The 5,440-nt window shown below is 34.3% G+C and overlaps 1 pseudogene; it reads right to left on the bottom strand.

The window, feature by feature from the left end:
* Positions 1-3,652: 3,652 nt before the first annotated feature.
* On the bottom strand, positions 3,653-4,882 carry LOC127240958 (uncharacterized; annotated as a pseudogene).
* Between the last annotated feature and the right edge of the window lie 558 nt (positions 4,883-5,440).

Below are 5,440 nucleotides of genomic sequence, written 5' to 3'. Positions count from 1 at the left end.
TTTTTCAAGCAATGCGCCGCATGCCAACGGCTCGGAATATTTCCATGTATGTTGAAATGGCGCAAAAGAGATTTTGGAAGGAGATTTATTTGATGTATAGGGTATTGATTTTATGGTGACTTTCCTCAAATCTCATCGGAACTTCTATATTTTTGTCGCAGTATTATGTTAGCCAATGAGTTGAAAGAACTGGACTTCCACCAATGTTGCAATTCACGTTACGGAATCCATACAAAAAAATTTTTTCTTATGATTTGGTGTTCTAAGGACCTTTATTAGAGGCGAATGCACCCACTTTGTTTTTCAATGATTCACCGCACTTATCGTGAGGAACAATGTTTGTCATAGCCTCACCGCCCCTACCACCCGTAATCAAATGACCTAGTTGAAGTGAGTAAACACGAGCTGAAGTACATCTTGAAAACCACTATGAATAAGAAAAAAAAAAAAAATTGGGTCTCTAAATTTGGATGATACATATTAGGCCTACCGTACTACGTTTAATATGGCATTAGAGATGTTGCCGTTTCTCCTTCTATACGGGAAGTTCCATCATCTACTGTTCGAGCTGGAAAACTTTCTTGGGTAGTTAAAGTTTCTAGTTTTTAGCTTCTACCTCAAGAAATGCAAAAGAACTATCGGGTGGATTTGGATGTGTTCAGTTTCATCCAATAAGAGAATGCAAAAATCTATAGTAGGAAGCTTGTATCTACCATGATAAAATAATCCGCTACAACCACTTCACCGAAGGGGAAGAAGTCCTACTTTACAATTCTATATTGCACTTACTTACAGGATTTTCTCAATTTGCACACATGATTTGGGGGGGGGGGGGACTGAGTACTCTGGAGGAGGCTGGAGATAGACATCCTCCTCAAGAGTTCCATGCAGAAAAACGTTATTAACATCAGATGTATAAACCAACCTTTAGCAATGCCGATAGCCAAGAGTAGTCGAACTATAGTGCATTTTGTTACTGGTGCAAAGCTTTCACTGAAGTCTTTCCCTTGTTCCTAAAGGTATCCTTTGGCTACTAAGCGAGCTTTATATCGATAAATTGCTTCTGATTTGTCTTTCTTAATTTTGTATACCAATTTACATCCTATAGCTTTTTTTTTTCTTTGGGCCTCGCAACTATGTCATATGTATGGTTTGATTCAAGAGCATCAATGTTCCTTTTGCATAGCCTGTATCCAATGGGTGTTATCCACAGCTTCAAGATAAGAGATCGGCTCATCATTGTTGTCAGTACACAAGCACACATAGTCTTTAAGCCAACTAGGTTGCTTAACCTCCCTATAGGGCCGTGTAGAAGGTGGCACAAATGGTAGTGCAACTGTTGTATCTGTATCACGAGAAGAGGGAATACCAAATGTAGAAGACTGAGGTTCGGCAACCAGGGATGGAAAAGCCTGAGAAGTCAGTTGAATAGGGGATGGGGTGTCTGAGGGAATACCAGATGTAGAAGACTAAGGTTCAACAACCACGGATGGAGAAACCTGAGAAGTCAGTTAAATAGGGGATGGGGTGTCTGTAGAGGTGACCTTATCAACCGGCAAAGATTTTGTGTCCTCAATCCCCACCACAGGGGAAGGGCAAAAGCTGGAGGCAGAGGCAGTACAATCTAATCCAGGGAACACTGATTCAAAGAAGACCACATTTCTAGAGATCAAGAACTGTCTGGCGGAGGGAATGAAAATTTTGTAACCTTTTATTCCTTTTTCATAAACCATGAAGATAGCCTTAACTCCTCTATTACTGAATTTATTTCTTGTAGGATCTGTGTTATAAACAAAACATAGACAACCAAACACTCTCAGTCCATCAAGATCTGGTTTCTTTTTATATAAGATCTATAGGGTGATCTCCAATTCAGCACAGGACTGGGAAAAAGATTGATCAAGTGAGTAACTGTTAGAACAACCTCTCCCCAAAACTCAATAGGTAGATTGGCTTGCACAAGCAAGGTTCTAGCAATGGAGATGAGGTGCTAATGTTTTCTCTCCACTCGACCATTCTGCTGTGGAGTATACGCGGAAGACTTGTAATGAGCAATTCCATTCTCTTGTAATAGATTCTTGAAAGCCATAGAAGTAAACTCCGCTCAAAAGTCTGTTTTCACATTCTTTACTTTGGAGTTAAACTGAGTATGAATCAATTTGATGAACACAGCAAATACGTCCAAGACATGAGACTTTAGTGGTAGCAAAAAAATCCATGTGCTTCTGTTGTAGTCATCTACAATAGTCAAAAAATATTTGGCTCCACAAGTAGGTGGTAAATGATAAGGGCCCCAAATATCAAGATGTAATAAGGCAAAGGAAAAATCAGCTTTATTAGCACTCAAACCAAAAGGTAAATGTATCATTTTGGCTAAATTGCAAGCATCACAAGGTAGAGAAGTAGTATGTGCAACATCCTTATTCATAAGAGTAGAGTTAAATAGTAATTTCTGCATTCATACCCATAACAATATATGGAATTAATTTCTGCGTTTATGAAGAGGATATTGGCGATATACCAAACTGGATGGATGTCTTAATCTTTGATGCCAAGGAGTATCCAGCTTGACCGCACACACTTGATCGGTGTGACCTTCCAGATAGAACAACTGTCCTTCGAGCACTCCTTTTCCAAGCACATGATGATCATGGTCCTGAATTAAACATTGGTTATTCTTGAAGACCACAGATAATTATGGTGACAAGCACAATCTGTATATGAATACCAAGCAATATTTAAAGATAGAGAGAGAATAGACATCAAGAAGAATAATATTCTCATTCAATTTCACTATGCCTGTCCACTCTGCTAACTGCACTATTCTATTGGGCATGAAGACTTTAACAGGACTATGAAGTGGTATCAAACAATCATATAACCTTCTGTCATTAGCTATATGGCATGTGGCTCCACTGTCAAGAACCCAACCTCTAAGTTTATTCACCTCATTAGATGCATTGACACAAACAACACCTATATATGGTGAGTGCTGAACATATTGATTTGTTCAACTGCAGTTTTGCAAGATTCAAAAGCTTTCCTAATCTTCTTTTTGTATCAGATCGCTTAGACCATCCGCAATGGAGATACCTACTTTTGGGTATCTCCACTACTTTTTATTCTCCACGTCACATTCTCTCTCTGCCACGTCAGCGGAGATATTCTCTTCTATTTTATATTCACAACAAAGATACTCATCCTAATTTTTTAATAAATTTTTTTTTCATATTATATATATTATTTTTTAATTATAGTTTTAATTTGTAGTATTAATTATTTATTTAATTATTATACTTTATTATATTATATTATTATTCGTCAATATTTTGATTTATTAAAAATTATGGAAAAAAAGTTATATTATTTATTATTTAATTAAATTTAGTTTTAATTTATTTTAAATTTTAATTTTAATATCAAATTTGTATTTTTATTGTTATAATTATTATTGGTTAATTAAAAAAATAAAATATAAAAATAATAATTAAATTTTTGAAGAAAAAATTACATTATATTACATTACATTGCAATTACAATAGAAATATTTAAAATTAAAATAAGAAAAAATAACTTAATTAATCATCGAACCAAATTTTTGCCATATGTTTTCAATCAAATCTGCTTTGAGTTGTTGATGTGCTCCTCTGTCTCAAAATCGCATTCTATTTCTTAGAAACTCAATCATTCCAGCATGTCTATCTGCAGAATATGCCTGACTTGAACCGCTTAAATTCTCGGTCTCCACTTGTTCGAATTGGGATATATCATAATAATGTAGATATATATCTCTTTCATCTTCAACTATCATATTATGCAAAATGATACATGTTTTCATTATCTTACCAATCAAATCATTATCCCAAATGAGTGACGGACATCGAATAATAGCGAATCGAGCTTGCAAAACACCGAAAGCACGTTCTACATCCTTTCGAGCAGCTTCTTGATGTTGTGCAAATAATTGCATCTTAGGTCCTTGAGGCAGACGAATAGATTGGATAAATGTCGCCCATGGAGGATATATTCCATCCGTAAGATAATACCCCATATTATATTGGTGATTATTGACAATAAAACTTACTTCTGGACTTCTACCATTCAACAAGTCATTAAAAATCGGAGATTGATCAAGTACATTAATATCATTGCATGTACCTGGTGCTCCGAAAAAGGAATGCCAAATCCATAGATCATACGATGCCACGGCTTCTAATACGATAGTTGGTTTGCCATGATCTCCACGTGAAAATTGGCCTTTCCAAGTAGTTGGACAATTTTTCCATTCCTAGTGCATACAATCAATACTTCCCATCATTCTTGGAAAACCACGTTCTTCTGCAACATACAACAATCGTTGTAGATCTGTTGCATTTGGCCTGCTTAAATATTCCTCACCAAATATTGAAATGACTCCTTCAACAAACTTTTTTACACACGTTCTTGTTGTACTCTCTCCAATACGGATATAGTCATCTACAACATCAGCAGCTACACCAAAAGCCAACACACGCAAAGCAGCCGTGCATTTTTGTAATGGCGATAAACCAAGCATTCCCGTTGCATCTCGACGTTGTTGGAAGAACTCATTTTCTGTTGTTAGACGATCTACAATGCGCATAAAGACATGCCTCCTTATTCGAAATCTACGACGAAATTGAAAATCTGTATAGACAGGATTTTCAGAAAAATAATCGTTGAACAAAAAATTGTGACCTTCTTCACGATTTCTCTCAATGTATATTCTTCGGCGTGATTGATATTCCTCTTCGTGGTTAGTGATAACATCTTGAATACGCTGAAATTGCATCCACAAATTGAAAGAAATCACATCATCCTCATCGGAATCTGAACTCGAAATTGTTTGAGATGAATTTGACATTTGTTTTTGTAACAAAGTTGTTTGTTACAAATATTTTTTGAAGTGAAGTGTAGTGTAGAGTTTTTGCCAACATAGGGTATTTATAGTTTACATTATATGAAATAAATAATACTAATAATAATAATAATAATAATAATATTTAAAAGTATGTAAATAAATAGTACAATAATAAATATGATGACATATAATAATAGTGATGTGATATAACAATACTAGTGTGTTTAAAGTTACATAGTACAAATAATTATGTGATGATGATGATAATAATAATAATAATAATAATAATAATAATAATAATAATAATAATAATAATAATATATTTGAAAATATGTAAATAAATAGTACAATAATAATAGTGATGTGATCTAACAATGCATGTGTGTTTAAATCTACATAGTACAATAATAACTATGATGTGATTTAACAATGCATGTGTGTTCAAACATATCTAGTACAATAATAAATTATGATGTGATCTAAAAATAGAATTAATAAGAAAGCTCAACAAGACAAAACTTGAAATGATTGATCACTACTACAATGATAAAAATAAATATT

This window comes from Andrographis paniculata, unplaced genomic scaffold (genome assembly GCF_009805555.1).
Source record: "Andrographis paniculata isolate CXL003 unplaced genomic scaffold, ASM980555v1 Contig80END, whole genome shotgun sequence".
Taxonomy (NCBI): Eukaryota; Viridiplantae; Streptophyta; class Magnoliopsida; order Lamiales; family Acanthaceae; genus Andrographis; species Andrographis paniculata.
The sequence above is the reverse complement of the archived record's forward strand: the minus strand, read 5'-3'. Positions and strand labels throughout refer to the sequence as shown.